The 21,202-nt window shown below is 37.4% G+C and overlaps 1 protein-coding gene and 1 long non-coding RNA gene across 2 annotated transcripts in view; one reads left to right on the top strand and one right to left on the bottom strand.

Moving 5' to 3' along the window:
* Positions 1-688: 688 nt before the first annotated feature.
* Positions 689-21,202, top strand: part of LOC144977216 (inactive serine protease PAMR1-like) — a 114,328-nt gene continuing 93,814 nt past the window's right edge. The window contains exon 1 of the mRNA XM_078922175.1: positions 689-901. The gene's annotated coding sequence lies outside the window, so the exon portion shown is untranslated. The remainder of the gene's footprint in view (positions 902-21,202) is intronic.
* LOC144977220 (uncharacterized) overlaps positions 13,039-21,202 on the bottom strand; it is a 47,953-nt gene continuing 39,789 nt past the window's right edge. The window contains exons 2-3 of the long non-coding RNA XR_013646282.1: positions 15,615-15,811; positions 13,039-13,554 (exon numbers count right to left, since the gene is read on the bottom strand). This is a non-coding gene — a long non-coding RNA (uncharacterized LOC144977220). The remainder of the gene's footprint in view (positions 13,555-15,614; positions 15,812-21,202) is intronic.

Genomic DNA, 21,202 nt, shown 5'->3' with positions numbered 1-21,202 from the left:
ACTACTACTACTACTACTATACTACCATCACCACCATCACATTGAGGTGCTTCTTTTCCACAAAACTATGTTCGTTGTTACTCATCAAAGTTCAGTGTTGACTATCAAACTGCCCACTACTGTTAAAAAGAAACAAAATCCCCCAAAGGTCTCTCTCTCTCTCTCTCTCTCTTCTCTTCTTTCTCCTCTCTCTCTCTCTCTCTCTCTCTCTCTCTCTCTCTCTTCTCTCTCTCTCTCTCTCTCTTCTCTCTCTCTCTCTCTCTCTCTCTCTCCCCTCTCTCTCTCTCTCTCTCTCTCTCTCTCTCTTCCCTCTCTCGTTGTTGTATTTTTAGTCCATCTCAAATAAAGTTTTGTGTACGCTTATTTCTATACAAAGCTTAACTTGCTATTTCGTCATGATGTATAATTTGAATATAATATAGACTATTTATTAGTAAATCATCCCTCCGACACGTTTAATGAGATAAATAATTACAACTCGCCTCTTACATCACTGCCCATTGCATACCGGTCTTCAGTAATTCTCACTAACACTAGACTAACACACTACCTGCACACTACACAGCGCTAGTCAATGGCCTTAACCAACTCGGCTCGATACGCGTGCGCCGAGGCCTTGACTCTTTTAGTACGCCATGGTTATGAACCATCCTGTTACCGATCACTTTGAATCTTTCCGTCTAACTGATCACACGCATTTTTTGGTCTCTCTCTCGTATTGGTGACGAGAATTATAATACTACCCAGCTATTGTAGGAATCTTTACTTCTTTTTGTAATTTTTATTAAGTTAATGATGTGTTTATTTCTTGAGTGTATTTCAGAGGATTATTGTGTATCGTGTTTTAAATAATTCGTTACATTGATTTAATTTTGTATAATCACTGTGTCTGGAGATAGGGGTAAGTTGCTTCATTTAACACCCTGCCTTTTCCATGATTATACGAGCATCACCGTTTCTTATCTTTATTACGTTTTTATATATAATTGGTAGCTATTCAGTAGCTGCTATATGATAATGTTGTTATGACTTTGAGTTCTATTTAGTTATTTATATGTTTTAGGGGCTTATTGCTCATGGATTGTTTAGTTGTAGAAACTTGGCTGCTAGATAATAGATTTTAGCATACTTGGGGACGAATACGATGAGGGCGCAGTTGGGCAACCCGACATCATCAGTGTACCTCAGTCCCCTGTGTTAGGGGGTTCAAAGGAACTGATTACCTACGTCTTAGACGTGACTTTCAGATGTTTCTTTCTGGTAGAGATGTTCCTGGATCCAATCATTACCCGCGTAATACCCGGGTAGTGGTCTGATTACCCGGGTACCCGGGGGTACCCGTGGCAGGAGTGACTTTTGTCCCCAAAATTTTTTTGTGGGGGGGGGGGGGGGGGGGGGGGGGGGGGGAGCTTTTTTATTTATTTTTTATTTTTTAATTAATTTATTATTTATTACAACAAATGAAGCGAAACTGAAGTAAGAAACAAAGATAATTAACTACAATGAAAAAAATAAATAAATAATAAATAAAATAAAAGTACCTGAGATTCCTTTAAAAGATAAGAACTAATATAATATAGTCTTACCCAAGGAATTTACCCAATGGAAACCGTACGGTGCTCTTATTGGCTAACCAACCAGCGGCCTCGATGAGAAAAATATCCGCCATTTTGATGTTGGCTGGGAATCCCGTTACTATAGTAAACAAGCGCTGATCGGCCGTTCATGAAAACAAGTTGCTGCTCGCTCGTTTAACTCAAAATTATTCAAAACGATCTCTCTAAAATGATATAAATGTGACTTCTTAAGGTTTTCTTCACGGTCAAACCACACAACATTCTATTAATGATTACGTCCGAGGCAAAAAGGAATATTGACAGGTCGACCGAGAGTTGAACTCGTGAGACGACAAACATCAATGCGAAGTGTAGCGAGAGTCAAGCTATTGTTTGTCTTGTCCTATTCTATATAGAGAATAGGATAAATAGTATAGCCTCGTGTGTGAGTGGTTGCGTGTCATAGTCTTGTTTTTAAATTGTTTCTGTTGTTTATGTGTGTAGTGATGACTCTCTCACACTCAATTTCAATGCCGAAAGAGGAATTCCCACACACAAGAAAGGGGAATTGTGGTGGTATTTGGCATACATATTGTATAGTATCTAGTTCTAAATAGATAACTGATTAGAATTATATTATGATATATAAACACAATGCCAAATACAATTCCGAAGTTTCCTTATTTCAAATGAAGTAAAGCTCCAAAACCTAATGGTAGTGATTGTAGTACTGAGTGTTAGTGAGGTGATGTGGTGTTGGTGGTGGTTGTAGTTGTAGTAGTAATAGTGATGATGATGTGGTGGTGGTGATGATTGTAGTTGTAGTAGTAGTGGTAGTGATGATGATGTGGTGGTGGTTGTAGTAGTAATGGTAATGATATGGTGGTGGTGGTGGTTGTAGTAGTAGTGGTCGTGATGATGATGTGGTGGTGGTGTTTGTAGTAGTAGTGGTAATGATGCGGCTATGTGGTCTAGTAGTATGACACTCGCTTCCGGATCGGAAGGTCCTGGGTTCGAGCCTCGCGCTCGGCGCATAGTTGAGTCCTTGGAAAAGGCTCTTTACTCACATTCTCTCACCGTACTCAGGTGTAAAATGAGTACCTGGCCGTTAATAGAGTTGTCTTTGTCCGAAAAATTGTAATATCGCCTAACAGGCGTCATGTCCCGTCCTACATGTTAAATGTTGACCAGGGACCCCTTGTAAAGCGCTTTGAGCACATTTAGTAGATATTGCACTATATAAAGCTCAATTAAAAAAAAAAAAAAATTCAGTGATGATGATATGGTGGTGGTGGTTGCAGTAGTAGTATTGGTAGTGATGATAATGTGGTGGTGGTTGTAGTTGTAGTAGTAGTGATAGTGATGATGATGTGGTGGTGGTTGTAGTAGTAGTGGTAGTGATGATGATGTGGTTGTGGTGGTTGTAGTAGTAGTTGTAATGGTGATGATATGGTGGTAGTGGTGGTTGCAGTAGTAGTGGTAGTGATGACGATGTGGTTGTGGTGGTTGTAGTAGTAGTGGTAATGGTAATGATATGGTGGTAGTGGTGGTTGTAGTAGTAGTGGTAATGGTAATGATATGGTGGTGGTTGTAGTAGTAGTGGTCGTGATGCCGATGTGGTTGTGGTGGTTGTAGTAGTAGTAGTAGTGGTAGTGATGCTATTGTGGTGGTGGTTGTAGTAGTTGAGGTAGTGATGTGGTGGTGGTTGTAGTAGTAGTGGTGGTGGTGGTTGTGGTAGTAGTGGTAATGATGATATGGTGGTGGTGGTTGCAGTAGTAGTGGTAGTGATGACGATGTGGTTGTGGTGATTGTAGTAGTGGTAGTGATGATGATGTGCTGGTGGTGGTGTAGTAGTAGTGGTAGTGATAATGATGTGGGGCTGGTGGTTGTAGTAGTAGTGTTAGTGATGATATTGTGGTGGTTGTAGTAGTAGATGATGTGGTGGTTGGAAAACACATAACAGGTTATTATAATACATGATTACACACATTCTCTAACTTCATTTTTTGTCAGCTTCATTGTGCCATAAATATACGCAACAGTTCTGAAACATTTTATTGTGGATTTTGATATGTTTGTTGTTTTTCTTGTGTCGTTATGTTGACATAGATACCGAATGAATGGTAATTACTACATTCTCAGCCAACAACAAAATGGCGCTGAATGCTTTTATTGGTGGACACTTTTTAGGCTTCGTACGTATTCTCATTCGTTTAATTAATTCTATGGTCTTACCCTATTGATTCCAAAATTGAATCAAATGTGTGTTAACAAATAAAACAAAAAAATGTAATTGAAAAATAAAGTAGGAAAATCTTTTGAAAAAATGTCATGTAAATGTAAATATGTAAATAAAATTGTATTATTTCCAATTTTTGTTCAAAAATATTAAAACAGCCAAAAATGATCACTCTCAGTTCGGTTTCCATTTGTTGAAGCGGGTACCCGTTACCCGCCCCTTTTACCCGAGTACCCGGTTTAACTTTATTACCCGCGGGTACTCGCGGGTACCCGGGTACCCGCCCAGCCTTAACGGGAAATGACATAAGTTACGTCAGGACAGAACATCAGAGGTTCACATTAGTCTTATACCTGGATACCTGGATACCTCTGTATAGAGCTTTTAGACTTGGTGTAGTCTCCTTCGCTCCTCCTCATCTATTAATGATTGGACCAATTTTTATAATTGAACTTGTTTCCTAGGGTGTTGCTTATCTCCAACTCTGCTTTGAATTTATTCAAATTTTTTGCTGATACTGTGGTTTCTTGTAGTTTATTCCAGTTATTTACAATTCTAGATGAAAAAAAGTTCCTTCTTTCATTTGTTTTAAAACGTTCTTTTTTCAGTTTCTTGCTGTTTCCTCGTGTCTGAATGTTCTTGTTTGGTTTAAGGAATCCTGCCTCTACCCTGTCTATTCCCTTTACTATTTTATATGTTTGGATCATATCAAAACGTCTTCTTTCAATAATTTGTCACATCTAACTATGGGCAAATCATAATATGAGGGGTGTGGCCATATCGTGGACTAAGGGTGTGGTTTAGTTTTGGAGAGGTCTGATTCGAGCGGAATGACTACACCCAAACACAGCGAATGTTAGGAGGCTTGATCTAATCAGTCAGATGTCACGGCTTTGAAGAAGAATTATCCATATAATTAATATTCATTAGCAACGTGCATCCTTAGCCTTAGTGGTATCCGGTACTTAGCACTCCCCCCCTTCCCCCCCCCCCCACCCCCTATGTATTAGGAGCAGATACTATACAGATAGACAGATATATAACACAGGACGGTAGTCTGTGGATAGACACTCAGTAAGTGTAGAGGAATATAGCCACGCCCCTGGGACCGTTATACGTTAGACAACCCAGAATTAGATGTCTGAGGCTCTGCCAAGGCCTAATCAGCCAGATTGTTTGTGTCAAGCAATCTTTATGTATGACCCACATAATTTCCAGACTCTGGCTGCCTAAGCCTTTGGCCCTGGACCGGAGATAGTATTGACTAAGCAAGTCATCTATCAATGGTACGGTTTTCTGCCGCATTTTAGCTCTTTTGGCATTCCATATTTTAGACATTTGAGACGGTTTTGTGTCTCAAATGTTTGGGTCATACAATAGTTATTTTTATTTATTTATTTTGATGTAGATTTATGGTGCTTCGCTCGTCCTATTTGTGTTTGGGGGCAGGCATAGGAATAATTTGTCAATGACATGAGACCTCTTTGTGGGGATCCGGACATAGCTTATATTATGTCCAGGATCGATCATTCTTTCTTACTGTCATTACGATTCTAACGAACTACAGAACTTTAGGGGCTTAATCTTTGGGCCTGGAGCATACAAGTTATAGAAACATTTATTTCAATTTTTCATCATGTGAGATAGCACATATTATTATAATTGTTTGATATTTACACATTGCATAGGGATTGTTGGGTTTGGCTAGGATTACCTATGAGATCTCCACTCGTGTTTTTGGCGTTTGGAACAGTCATTGGAACAAATAGCAATGCTAAGGAACCCTCTTGTGAGGTTCCGAACATAACTTATATGTCCAGGATTGATCATCTTTTTTTACTGTCATTACGACTCTAATGACCTATGGGACTCTAGGTGTTAATCTTTTGTCCTGGCCCGGGGGTAGTGTGCACTAAGTCACCTGTCACCGGCACGGTTTTCTGCCGTTATACTTTAGACAACCCAGACGTTAGATGTCTGAGGCTCTTTCTAGGCCTCATCAGCCAGATTGTTTGTGTCAAGCAATCTTTATGTATGACCCACATAATTTCCAGAATCTGGCTGCCTAAGCCTTTGGCCCTGGACCGGAGATTTGACTAAGCAAGTCATCTATCAATGGTACGGTTTTCTGCCGTTTTTTAGCTCTTTTGGCATTCATATTTTTGACATTTGAGACGGTTTTGTGTCTCAAATGCTTGGGTCATACAATAGTTATTTTTTATTTTTTTTTTCAGGTAGATCTATGCTGCTTCGTTCGTGCTATTTGCGTTTGGAGCAGGCATAGGTAAAGTTTGTCAATGCCAGGGAACACTCTTGTGAGGTTCCGGACATAGCTTATATGTCCAGGATTGATTATTCTTTTTTGACTGTCATTACGTCTCTAATGACCTACGGGACTCAAGGTGCTTAATCTTTTGTCCTGGCCCGGGGTAGTGTTAAGTCACCTATCACCGACACGGTTTTCTGCCGTTATACTTGAGACTACTCTGACCATAGATGTCAGATGCTTTGTCTAGGCCTCATCAGCCAGATTGTTTGTATCAAAAAATCTATTTACGTCTGACTTTTATTCGGTCGGAGTTTTGACTGTTAGTCAGCCTCTGTTCCGGACCAGGGATAGTATGGGACGGGGATTTGATTGTTAGTCAGCCTCTGTTCCGGACCAGGGATAGTATGGGACGGGGCTTTGACTGTTAGTCGGCCTCTGTTCCGGACCAGGGATAATATGGGACGGGGCTCGGACCAGGGAAAAAAAAAAGGGGGGGGGGGGGGGATTGAGAGAGAGAGAGAGAGAGACAGAGAGAGACAGACAGAGAGGTGGGGGGGGGGGGGGGGGTGAGAGAGAAAGGGGGGGGGGGGGGGGATGAGAGAGGGCGAGTAATCAGCCGGGTGATAGCTATATGTATATGAATGGATAAATAAGTGGATGAGTAGATACAATGAGAGATAGCTAGGAAGGTAGATGAGTATGAATTGGTAGATAATCAGTAGATAGACAGATAGATAGATAGATAGATAGATATATATATATATATATATAGATAGATAGATAGATAGATAGATAGGTAGGTTGGTAGAGTTAAAGTTGTAGTAGTATGAACAGTACAAGTAGTAGTAGTAGTAGTAGTAGTAGTAGTAGTAGTAGTAGTAGTAGTAGTAGTAGTGTAGTAGTTAGTAGTAGTAGTAGTAGTGTAGTGTAGTAGTGAGTAGTGTAGTGGTGGTGGTGGTGGTAGAAGTTAGTAGTAGTAGTAGTAGTAGTAGTAGTAGTAGTAGTAGTAGTAGTAGTAGTAGTAGTAGTAGTAGTAGTAGTAGAAGTAGTAGTAGTAGTAGAAGTAGTAGTAGTAGTAGTAGTAGTAGTAGTAGTAGTAGTAGTAGTAGTAGTAGTAGTAGTAGTAGTAGTAGTAGAAGTAGCAGTGGCAGCAGCAGCAGCAGTAGTGGCAGCAGTAAGAGCGGCAGTGGTTTTGAATCCGGGTACGTTGACATCTAAAAGGCTCAAAGATAGTATAGACCAAGAGGTTGTTACTCAGCGGGCTACGAAGTAGATGTTAGTGGTGTCGAGTCCGCGTGGAGTCAGCGTTCACAACGACTTGATCAGGTGAGTTTACCTACTCTGTTATTCTACAACACTGGTCGATTGTGAATTCATTTGCTGGGTCGATATGTATATGAATGGATAAATAAGTGGATGAGTAGATACAATGAGAGATAGCTAGGAAGGTTGATGACTATGAATTGATAGATAATCAGTAGATAGATAGATAGATAGATAGATAGATAGATAGATAGGTTGGTAGAGTTAAAATTGTAGTAGTATGAACAGTACAAGTAGTAGTAGTAGTAGTAGTAGTAGTAGTAGTAGTAGTAGTAGTAGTAGTAGTAGTAGTAGTAGTAGTAGAAGTAGTAGTAGTAGTAGTAGTAGTAGTAGTAGTAGTAGTAGTAGTAGTAGTAGTAGTAGTAGTAGTAGTAGTAGCAGTGGCAGCAGCAGCAGTAGTGGCAGCAGTAAGAGCGGCAGTGGTTTTGAATACGGGTACGTTGACATCTAAAAGGCTCAAAGATAGTATAGACTAAGAGGTTGTTGCTCAGCGGGATACGAAGTAGATGTTAGTGGTGTTGAGTCCGTGTGGAGTCAGCGTTCACAACGTCTTGATCAGGTGAGTTTCCCTACTCTGTTATTCTACAACACTGGTCAATTGTGAATTCATTTGCCCTCCCCCCCCCCCTTTCCATAATTATCATTTACCCTCCCCTCTAGATCTGTTGATAGATTTATATTATCTTCATACGATCCATGAGCAATTTATGTTAGAGTTGGGTAGTATCTGGGCTCATATAGATAGTATGCGGTTAAACAGCTGATCGGAGTGGAAGTTTATTTCCGGATGGCAGAAAGCAATGGAAGACAATGGCGTAGAATAGTAAAATATTAGTTTCTGTCGATATTCTTCCGTATTTTTCTGGTTCCAGACATAAATATTAAAAAATAAATTTTCCCGTTAATGATGTAGACCCCGATGCCATTTGTGAACACGACTGGTGCCATATTCTTTAGGAACTACCGCCAGTCTCATCGTTTGATGTAGCGAACTACCTCGTCACGACCACAAGTTTCTACACGGGTACACATTTCACGGTAAGTCTGTATTATTTAATCGTTTCCCTATGCTATACCTATACTATGTTACACCATCCACGGCTAATTGTAAGATTTATTCTCAGAGATGTCGAACCTGACATGGGAATATTAATATGATATGACCTGCTTCACGAGTCGTGATCATCTTAGTCTTAGTCTTCGAGTCTTAGTAAGTTTAGTCAAGTCAGTCTAAGTAGTGGATCAATGTGAGTCTGTATGGTTACATTCAAATTTCAACTCTTTTGCCTTTAAGGTGATTAATTCCTCCGAATTCACCAAAGATTATAAATAATAATTTAAATTAAAAACACCAGGGCAGGCAATGACTATGAAATCAATGTGGTCCCGAGTCCAAATCTAAACTGATAATACAGTAACAAAACATCATGCCCATAATACTGTTTTAAAAGCCCCACCCCATTCCTAGGGACTGAGCTTGATCCCGAGTGAAGATTTTTTTTTCTTATCCCCCTCCCCTTGTCAATCCAGCAGTGATTGGGTAGCTGAGTCTGTTAGATCTAGCGGAAAGTACTTTGACATAGACGAGAGTCCTATCTAAAGGGTAGCAATTGCTATGGTCCGTTTCGCGCTTTTCAAATCAGGTTAAACTTCGGCTCCATTGAATGACTACTTTTTTTATTCGATATTTTACTCAATCCCCCAACTATATAATTTTTAGCCCCACGGCTGATGTTGAGTTATGGAATTGTGTCTCTCTGAATTATTCTAATAACCTTTCAGATGAGTACTCCACATTTCACAGCAAATTTAATTCACTGTTGTTAAGCAAGTGTGATAACAACAGTTTTTATCCTCTAGTTTCAATTAATAATATTACCATCATTGTAACTTTTTTTTTCCAGGCTTACAGGGGACAGACTACTTATAATCAGGCCTACAATGGATGGGTGACGGATGTAAAATGGTTTAAGCCTCCTAGCTGTGGGAAACTGGTACTAGCTGCTAAGGTACTCCCCCCCCCCCCTTTTTTTTTCATCTCACTTCTATGATTATTATTACTGTTATTACATATTATTATTATTATTTCTACATTTATTTATATTACTCCATGTAGGATTGATAATACGATATAGAGGTTTTTAACATATGGCTATATTAATTACAATGAATTTTTTAGAACTAGAATATGAATAACTTTTAAAAAAAAAGAAATAAGAAACTTCTTTAATAGGTTCAAGTTCTACTATGGGAGACTCAATTGAGTACTTGGAAAAGCCTCTTTACTCACATTTGCTCAGTCAGTGTGTTCGGACTTAAACGTTTAAATGGTTTTGCGACTCATGGTAGTCCCGTTAACTCAGTTGGTAGAGCACCCATTTCACAATCAAAGAGACCGAGACATATCCTAGATGAAGTTAAGACCCCACCCCCTCCCCTTTCTTTTATTTTTTGTACACCCAGCAGTAACTTGGCAATAGAAAAGCGCCCTATTCAAAGGGTAACAAGTTATTATTATCACACTATAGAAACTGGGATGAAATCTGGCTCTATAGACCTAATGGTTTTGCTGGACTACTTTCGGTGCTTGCGACACTATTAGGTCATTTTCAGCACAATTAAAAGCTGTTGCGAAATACGTAGTAAGAAACATGGGCTTGGATCAAATAAGGAGCAGAAGTAGATCAAAATTATTAATGTGCTTAGTTTTGAGATCGCCTAACAGTTCCATCCAGAGACGGAATACACTCAAATGTTTATGTTTGATTTAAGGGTTTTACTGCGCTTGCGACACATTTCAGCACCAGTAAAAAGGAATAAAATGGGATTGTAAAAATTTCCAGATTTACAATTAAAAGCACACAAGAAAAGTAAGACAAAGAGGAACAAATGTAGATTCCAAGAGAATGCTATCAGTGTAATAAGTCTGATAACAATAACACCCAAAAGTCTCATCCTGACACAAGCACAGGTCCCCCCTAAGAGGAATACACTCAAATGTTCGCGTATTATTTTTTTATTATATTATATTAAGTTACGTTATGCCGTTTGCGCCACGATATCATAAGATATCGTCGCCTAGGCATTCCACGAAGGAATATAGATATCTCATCAAACAAGATGTCCGATGTCAACAGAAATCACCCATGTTGTCCAAGTGAGCAAATTGGGGGTTAATAATCTTGCTCAAGGAAAAAAAAAACGAAAGTGCCTGAAGCGGGGCTCGAACCTGGGTCATCCGGATCACAGTGCAATGCCTTAACCACTCGGCCACTTCGCCCCCCGTATTATATATATACAGCGGCGTGGCGTATTGACGGCATATGGTGGTGCCATGATAAAAAGAAAAAAAAATTCTTAAACAATGAACACGATTAAGAGGAGAGAGCACGTTAAAAACTCTATTTTTTGGAAGGGTGGAGGGAGGGTCGATGGTTTCTACGAGTGGACAAAACTCACAAAAACAAATAATTCATGAAAACAACAAGCCACAACATTCAGATACAAGTCCCGTGTGAAAAGGTCTTTGTAATTATTCTTTGTCCACCATTTAAAGGATTGGATTTGGTAGATAATGCCATCAAGATGTGATAAATGTAAATCAAAAGAGAAAAAAAAAACCTATGACAGATTTTACTTACTTTTAGTACTTGTAAAAAAAATCTGCACGGCGATGTTTCATCTCTGCAAATCTTTTTATAATTTGTTTATTGAAATCTGGAATGGCATCCATTTCAGCTTTGTGAATGGACAGAATCATTAACGAATTTAACCGCTCCTGTTTCATTGAATTTCGCAAGAAATTTTTCACTCTTTTAAGGGTGCTAAACAACGTTCAGGAGGTCAAGGAATACGATGGAAGTGGTTAAGGTCACTATAGCCTATAAATGTCCATGATTTGTCAATGTTTGTTGTATCTGTAAAAAGTAGTCAATAAAAACAAAAGAAACGTTTTTTTTTTTCTAAACTAACTGTGAACCATTCATGTCTGTCATACCATGTCACTGAAAAAGAGCGTTTTCGAGATTTCCACACCTGTGTTAATTCAAAATCAGTTGGTTGGTGAGGAACTAGTCTTTTTATTTCTAATTTGTCATCTAGTGTCAATCTCCCAAACGGTCGGTGAAGTAAAGAGTCAACTTGATTCATTGCAATTCATTGTCTAACAAAACAAAACTTCAAAGTATATCTCAAATAATGGAAATCAGTGGAATACGATTAATGATTGCACAAATAAAAGGTAGATTCAGATCTTAAAGCATCACAAAGAAAAAATCACTCCACTTAAGTATTTAAGAAATCAAAAAACACACCAAAGTATAACTGTTGACAATCTCCGCTTTATTTCTCTGACTGACACAAATACACACGCACTAACACACGCATACACACAAACACACACACACACACACACACAGACACAAATAAACACTCATACACACGTAACCATCAGCTCGGCACTACAAGCAAGAAAAATGTTGGTAAATTCGTCCACCACGCTTCGTTGCAAAGAATTACTTTATTCAATAATCGTGAAAAAAAAAAAGGTGTTGGGGGGGGGGGGGGGGGGTATTTTGTTAGTCATATTTTTAAGTTGTATGTTGTTTTTCTTTGCTGGTTACAAATAAACTTGACAATGATCAGTGTTTTTGACAGTTAATGTCATATTTTGGATGGCCGAAGTTACCCTAATTATGACGTAAATGGTGCAACATTGGCGCATCCCCCGAGTCCAACGGTGGAGCTCTCAGATCCTGGCACAAGTCGAGGGATTTTCCGCTATTTGAAGATAGTATAATTCGACCTAGTTTCTCGCTCAATCAGCTGTCGCGATACTAATGGGTAGAGCATTAACTGGAGCTCGGATTGCTTTGCACCACGGTGTTGATTCAGTCGCGCAGTGATGTCACCAACACACGAGTCAGCGCATGCGTGATTCGGAATATTGAATAGAGTGGAGACTAAAAAAGCAGTATGTTGTTGCGAGTTGGCGAAAGACAGTGGAGTTAAAGTTTCTCAGTTTTATTTTTAATTAAATTATGCTGTTAATGATTTTTAAAAGATTGGTGTGGTGCCTGGCACTATTCGATCCAATGGCCCCACGCCACTGTATATATATAATATAATGAAAAAAATTTACGCGAACTGATTTACAAGACAAAATTATTTTTTTTCCCAAAACTAACAATATTCATTTGACTGGTTCCCTCTCAGCCAATGACTCCGGCAAGGGAAAGGACAAAACCAAGTAATCTCATTCCAAGACAAGGACATAAAGAAACTTGGAAAACAATATAAGGGATAGAAGACACAGCATGACCTTTTGCCACCATGGGAAGTCAAAGACCCCACCCAGTCTATTGTTTATAAAATGCTAATTATAAATTAACAAAATAAATTTACATCCATTTGTCACCCTCTCATCTAAGGACAGGGGAAAAAAGCATGTAATCTTATTCCAAAACAAAGATAGAAAGCTACCTGAAAAAGGAAAACAGACATAGGGGGGTGAAGAAAGCAATAATGACCTTACCCACAATGGAAGATCAATGACCCCACACCCAGGGTAGAAAAATGAGAACTCAGTCAAGCATTCACTATCAAATTGCAAAAGCAACGGATAAAACACATTTTAAAAAAAAGTCATTACAGTACTTTATTTTCTTTATTGTGCTCCAACTTCATGTTTAAATATACAATGGATTTCTATTTATTTGCCAATTCAAAAATATTATTAGGTTTTGAATATTATTGCAGAACATATAATAATGGTAACAGAAGTAATACTACTACTACTAGTAGTTATACTACAACTAGTACAATTTTTTCACAAACATTTCGGGCAAAAGTAAAATTGTTTAACACATGTATTAGTATATTGAAAAGAATGAAAAGGATGACAAAGGTATATAAAATCAAGCATTATTGGAATAGAATGAATAAAAAGTCTGACTGCTTTCTTTTCATTTCAGGTTCGCCATTCCCAAAAATTGGGTTATAGTGGACTCCGCTCGCTGCAACGGTATGGATTTGAGAAGTGGATGGTAAATCTTCATCTTTAAATCTACAGTCATCAAACGTAACTTTCTGAAGTTTTTTTACGTGTGTCGACAAGTGGTTTCTGCTCAGCATCAAGATGGGAACCTGAAATGTCTGTCTTCACAATCCTGTAAAAGAAATACCAAGATTAAGTTAATATATAGAGCAAATAGTACATTATTGACCTACCACCTCTGGCGTCTATAGTCTATCGTGTCACTGGGATTTTTAATTTTAATATGTTTGAAAACAAAGAAAACTTAAGCCCCATTTCCTCAAATACGCAAGTCATTCATTTTACAGGTCAAACTAATTTTTAAAAAAAGTTTTTCTTTGACTTCAACTTCAAACGCCAATAGTGTCCGAACCTTATGATGAATTGCAAAATCGTTTGGCATATTTATGTGGAAATCTATTCTTTTAAAAAAATAGTGTTGTGGACCACCATTGCTCCGTACAGCAAATGTTAAATATTTATCATCGAGCACAAAATTACTGGCAAACCTAAAAATTCTAAAACTATTTATGTACAAACTCTACAAGTAGCACGCAAATATTTTAAAAACTTAATGTAATTCTATCACCTGTGGAATCAAACTATGTATGCCCAGAAAATCTGCTGTACTGTAATGTTCGGGCAATTATTGGCCTTCGCCAAAAAAAAAAAAATAAAAAAAAAAATAAAAAAAAGAACTGTATTTCCTACACCAGTATACAAAAAACACACATATGTATTCTCTACACGGGAAATTCCATTGAGTGTTACAAGCTGCACCTAACCATCAACTTCTTGTAGATGCCGCTGGCTATAACCAATAAAAATGGACAAACTTAGCCCATAATATTTTACATTTCTGGGAATGTTTGTTTTTCTTTTATGCCATATAATTTATTAATTTTTATATTTAATTTGTTGCCAGCGTGTGTATTTTGTACATACATAGGGAATACATGCTTCTGTAAAAAACGTTTGATTGGTCATTCTGCTGATTTGTGCAGATTGCCTTTTACCACAATGAAATGACAATTGGCTTGTAAAAATAACATGTAGACTATAATATTAATATATTCGTTTAGCTTAAGCGGCATAATTTAAGGTTAATAAAACATTTCCTCCCAGATCTTAATAATTGAGGAATAAATCAATATGGGTGAACTCATTTAGTTCTATCTATCTCATCATAAAAACACTTTGTCACTACGTTGTGTGGCCTTGAGCAAGTCACCTCAGCCCTAGCTCAGTTTGTGGCGCTGCGTTGCGGCAATGCCTGGGTTATTTCAGTCTCCCTTTAGAATAGACTCCAAAGACAAATTTTCCCTAGAGGTGAATAAAGAGAATTTATATTTTTAAAATTTGTTACGCTATAGTCAAAGACAAAAACCTTCAGAACTTTCTAATTTTGAATGAACTATCCTAAAAGGCAACCTATCCATAGCATAGAAGGACATGCTCGCAATAGTATTAATTTCATTGCCCTCAAATTTAATGGATCTTCCTCTTTTATTAATTGTCATTGCCCATTCATTCAATAAAACAAAATTAATCAACATAATAAAGACAAAGCTTTTGATTCAAATGAAGTGATGTTTTTTGTTCAGTCATTTATATCTCTGACGTTAAAAGTCTTAAAACTCAACCATGTAAGCTTTTGTACAGTCTGGTTATGTGAAAAAAAACTTCTCTCGATGTCAGTTCTTGCACCAACAATTTGGACAAACTTTGACTTCATTACTGGCTCACCGGACAGGCATTCCTTACATACCTTATGAGCAAATGAAGTCACTTGATATGTGCTCTATTCCCCTTTGTCTTATTACTTTCCTCATAGTCATAGATTTGTGTCTTAACTTTGCAATATGATTTTGTGCCCTTTGTCTATTGTTATGTGCATAGATTTACAATCTTTTCACTCTCTATTCAACTTCCTTTTTACTGGCAATGCAATGACCTTAAAGTGTAATGAACGGCACAAACGTTGCCAACCTCACTATGTACCCCAAAAATTGCTTGATTTGGACCTACTAAATTTCCTGAGAGTGAGATCTGCTTTTATATAGCGCATGCAATATTCACCCAAAGCACTCTACAAGATGTCCCAAGCCAACAGAAACATTAACATTAACATGTAGGAAGATATATCATGCCTACATAAATATTGTTTTAAATAGATACAATCAATACACTTACATTTACATGGTCAATGATAGAGCTAGTTTCTCCAATTGTTGATTGTTCAACTAGAGCCGTTGCTGCCTGCAGTAATTGCGTTTGTTCCTATCTTTAAGACATGAGTAATGGTCTGTTTTTTTTCTCTGCCCCATGTCCAAGCTTTAACGTTGGAACCCAATCAGGATCAGTTTCATCAAGCAGTGATGCTGGCCTTCCTGTAAAGGCAAAAAATTGATTGTTGAAATATATTACGTCATTTCTTGCCTATTACAATCTGGCCCTGGTCCTTGTGTGGCTATGTGGTCTAGTGGTATAACACTCGATTTTGGATCGGAAGGTCTTGGTTTCGAGCCTCGCGCTCGGCGCATAGTTGAGTCCTTGGAAACGGCTCTTTACTCACATTCTCTCACCGTACTCAGGTGTAAAATGAATACCTGGCCGTTAACAGCGTTTTCTTTGTCCGAAAAATTGTAATATCGCCTAACAGGCGTCATGTCCCGTTCTAAATGTTAAATGTTGCTGTTGACCAGGCACCTCTTGTAAAGCGCTTTGAGCACATTTAGTGGATATTGCGCTATAATATAAAGTTCAATTTTTTAATTAATTTTTTTTTACAATCCTTAAGCTTTCCTTTAAATTTACATCAAGCTTTGTCAAATTAGAACAAGGGTAGAACAATTATATAGTGCAATTTCCATTAAATGAAAATTTGTTCAAAGCGCTTTGCAAGGGGTTTCTAGCCAACAGCAAGACTTTACATGCAGGTCGAGATATGACGCTTGTTAGGCGATATTACGTTTTTTTTCCGGAAAGAGACAATGCTATTTAACAGGCCTGCATCTACCCCCTGAAAAAATTGCCTGAAAATCCTCGAGCCGAAGCTTTTTCAATAACATGAGCAAAAATCCCCATTTCCCAGAATATTTTCTTAGAATTTTAGCAATTCAATAGGCGGTTAAACAGAATGAAAAAGTATTTTAATTAATTTTTTTTTCTGGCAGAGCGAAATTGCCAGGAATGCCGGCAAATTTACAGGCCTATGTTAAAAGCCAGTTACCCAATTTATGCCTGAGTATGGTGAGAGAATTTGAATAAAGTTCCTTTTCCAATGACTCAACTGCTCAGAACGGGTCTGGAACCCTAATCCTTCCAAAATGATGGTGATAATTATACCGCATAGCTGCAATGAAAGAATCGGGATCCCAAAGGACAATTTTTTAAAACTGAAAATTTTTAAATATTTTTTATTATTATTCTTGTCATATTTGGGAAAAATTCCATATGAGGTCCCTAATTCAATGACTATACGAAACATTATTGTAATCGCTCACCTTGAGTTAAAATTAATTTCTAACTATGAAAATTATGAAAAGTCATTTTAGTGGATTGATAGAAGTCAATTGTTTCTTTCTTTGGATTAAAATTTAAAATAATAATAATAATAATAATAATAATAATAATAATAATAATAATAATAATAATAATAATAATAATAATAATAATAATAATAATAATAATAATAATAATAATAATAATAATAATATTTATTTTTTGTCAGTTAAAAAAAAATCATTACTATCATTATAAACTGACACCGGCAATCACTAAGCAGCATGTTAAATTTCTGTCAAAAACTAGCATTTACATTGCCAACAGCGGTGTAGAAAAGCAGTTTGTTAGTGTTACAATACACCACCAACGGAGGCACGGAAAAAAAAACTTAAGAAAAACGTAACCTTACTTTTAATATTAATGACTTTCTTCAAATGGAGAACATGTTTTAAATAGGCTATGCACAATAAAATAATCTTGACAAAGCATAAGTTATTAACTGGAACATTATAGGCCTAATTCTAAAAGGAATGACCAGAACAACAGTGAAAGACTTCCTCATCTCATAAAAGCCAAAGCTCGAAAACGAAAGTAGCCCTTTCACTATCGGTGATGAGGCATTTGGTTTTGATTTAGAGTAAGTTGCACGAGAAATGCATGAAATATTCATGGTCCTATCTGATAACTAAACACAACAAATAAAAGATCATCCATCCGGACCGTGTATGGACCGTAAAATTAAAATGTTTACTTCTACAGATTACATCTGAGTCTGAGATGAGTCAGATGATTTCTCCAACTTCGGAGTTTCGCATAGAAAAGTCACATCGGTGAAAAATCTCTGCGTAGATTTTGTTAGACCACCGAGTTTGAAATTTTTGATTTGATTTCTCTTCCATGAAAAAGAAATAACCACCTATTTAGTAACACTCATAAAGTTATAACGTCAGAAATTAAGGCAAGGACACAATAAAACGAACCTCTCTCTCTCTCTCTCTCTCTCTCTCTCTCTCTCTCTCTCATGTAAACAACAACGCGATAGAAAGTTACCGTGCTCTTAGTGCAAGGGAAGTAACCGTGGATGGTAAATGCGTGACGTCATCGGCATACTCTCGCCCGCTCATAATCATAATTTAAGGTTGGTAAGTATCTAGGACCCGTGTTTTCAGTCCACCAGTGGACTGAAAACACAGCTGTGTATTCAGTCCACCGGAAATAAAAATATTTAAAAAGGACCAAATATCGTCGATACTTACCTTAGTCAATACTGGCGACATTGATGCTTAGCCTATTGTAGGTTAGGCATCATCATAAATGGACAGGCATAAAATTTATGGCAATTTGACGGCTTAATAATATAATTTACAGTCTACAGCGTTTTATTTACTCTCGGAAAGTCTTGATTGAGAGATGCTCGAAATCGGCGCCCGAGTTTCTTACAGTGGCTGCCAGATAGCCATTGGCCTGACCGATTTGACCAAAATTACTACACAGAGAATAATGCTTCTATAATTAATTTTATTAACATTTATATCTATTTTTTTTAATTTTTCCGAGTCCGTTAGAATTTTTGTGATTATCAAAACCGATGATTTTTCCAAGGAGATCAGAGTTTTAGTATTGTTTGCCCAAGTAAGGTTCAATTTGGTCACTTTTCACATCGATCACTGGCCTCGATCACGCCTGTACCCCCTCCCTCCCCTCCCCCCCCCCGCCCCGGGCAGTATTGACTTTGTCTTCTTCCAACATCCTTTTCTTTCAAAATCATCCCTTGTCCTTTGTCTTGTAGGGCTAGTCTATTGTTCATTGTCTATCATGTCTTGTAAAACTAGGATTTTTTTACTGGTATCCCAATTCTTCATTCTACTAGCCCTAAAATGACCTCAGTGACCTCAATAAGCGCCATCAAACCCTTAAAAATAATAGAGCCCTTAAACGAACGTAGAGTCATCTTCCTTAACATATATATCTATTTTTAATGTTTCCGAGTCCGTTAGGTTTTTGTGATTATCAAAACCGATGATTTTTCTAAGGAGATCAAAGTTTTAGTATTGTTTGCCCAAGTAATGTTATATTTGGTCACTTTTCACATCGATCACTGACCTCGAGCACGCCTGTGTTTTTGAATGGTATTGGCATCCCATTTCTTCCTTTCTACTAGCCCTATCTATCTTTCTCCCTATCTCTATGCTCTCCCACCCCCACCTCTCTCTCTCTCTCTCTCTCTCCCCCCTCTCTCTCTCTCTCTCTCTCTCTCTCTCTCCCTCCCTCTCTCTCTCTCTCTCTCTCTCTCTCTCTGACGCTCCCTCAAACATATTCAAGACCCTATAACTATAAAGTTGTTCTCTTAACTTTTTGTATTACTTGTAAAAAGCCCGTAATTTCGCGGGGTATGAACTATTTCCATTCGATATTATACCCACCATTATTTAATGAGGGCAGATTGGTAAACAACGTTGTCTGTGTAAGTTGGTACATCCTCTGTTGATTTTTATGTGTGGCCCAACATGAAGTGTAAGCCGCTATAGCCTCTAACCCGTGACACAGCAACATATAGTTGTCCGTGTATGAAAACAGGTTGTGGTAATAAAATCAACTGCGAAAATAAACCTGAAGTAGCAGACGTGAGCAGAGTTGAAAGACGATCCTGGGATCGAGAACTTACTTTACAGTACAGTACTCTGGTGATCATGATTGGTGGCGTTTGGCACCGTTTTTATGCACCTCCACTGACTTTAAATTATAAAAGGAAATCAAATTATCTGTTTATCTATCTGTAAAAAAATACATTTCTAATTTTCAAATTTCAAATGGCACAATGTTCTCCACAAGGCTAGACTATATTTAAGAAAGGATTTTCAATTCCATTGTATTTATCTTCCAACAACATTCTACATGTTTTTATATTTCACTTTCTAAACTGCATTACACAGTTCCTCCCCGCCTCCCCTCTTTTCACTTAATTAATTGCGCACCTTTTTAGAAATATCTAGCATTCTGTTTTAATTCGTGCTTCCTTACAAAGGAGCATACTAATTTCCTGCCAACCAATGTTTTGTTTATTCATCTTAACTACGCCACTACCACATTATCTCATTCATCTTTGGTGTTTCATTCATCCTGTTTTGTTGATAAAGGGGAAACCCAAAACGTTCATTTTATCTGTTTTTGTAATTAAATTGAAGCTTACATTCAATTTCACATGATTATTTATTTCTTCGAGCTTCGAGCAGCAACATTTACATTAAGTGAATACATTATACTGGGGATGTAGGAGCTTTCGGAATGTCTCCCCTTTAGTTTACTTATGGAAAAACAAACATCCTAGCACTTTTACTAAGACTTATGACAAACCTTAATAGAAAACAAAATATACTCCGATATCGAGCTAATCCTAATAGAAAAAATGATGACAAATTGAATAAATAAACGCCTGACAAAAGATCAACGGTGAAAATACAAATTTAAAGAATACTGGGGATGTAGGAGCTTTCGGAATGTCTCCCCTTTACTTAACTTATGGAAAAACAAACACCCTAGCACCTTAAATAAGACTTATGACTAACCTCTCGAGCTAACCCTAATAGAAAAGAAAAAAAACAACAACTCTCGGACTGCTTTGCACTACCTTTCAATACTTAACAAATCAAAATGGCGGCCGAAAATCAAAACAATGGTCAAATTAGGAAATTTTAAACTTTCACAAATCTATCAAGGTTTGTTCTAGAGTTTTAAAAATAATTCTATATAATGACAAATTGAATAAATAAATGCCTGACAAAATATCAACGGTGAAAATACAAATTTAAAGAATACTGGGGATGTAGGAGCTTTCGGAATGTCTCCCCTTTACTTAACTTATGGAAAAACAAACATCCTAGCACCTTTACTAAGATTTATGACTAACCCTAATAGAAAAAAAAATCCTTCGATCTCGAGCTAATCCTAATAGTAAAAAAAGAATCAAAATGGTGACTGAAATACCTTCATGTGATCAAGTGAATAATATCACCATGAATGCCACGATTTGCTGAAAAATGCCAACACACACACACATGTATACACCACACACAACACACACACAAACACACACACACACACACACGCGCACACACACATAAACATACACGCAATTAGAACAACAACACTGATCACCGCTAATCAACAACACAACGGAAGTAATAATAATACTTGATGTCATAAATAGATGACGCAAACTGACAACTTTTTACAGTGGCGAAATTGATTGATTTTGGGACTGTTTAGTGTCATCG

The sequence above is a fragment of the Berghia stephanieae genome, chromosome 7, assembly GCF_034508935.2.
Source record: "Berghia stephanieae isolate SIO BIC M18660-M18661 chromosome 7, UCSD_Bste_1.3, whole genome shotgun sequence".
Taxonomy (NCBI): Eukaryota; Metazoa; Mollusca; class Gastropoda; order Nudibranchia; family Aeolidiidae; genus Berghia; species Berghia stephanieae.
The sequence above is the reverse complement of the archived record's forward strand: the minus strand, read 5'-3'. Positions and strand labels throughout refer to the sequence as shown.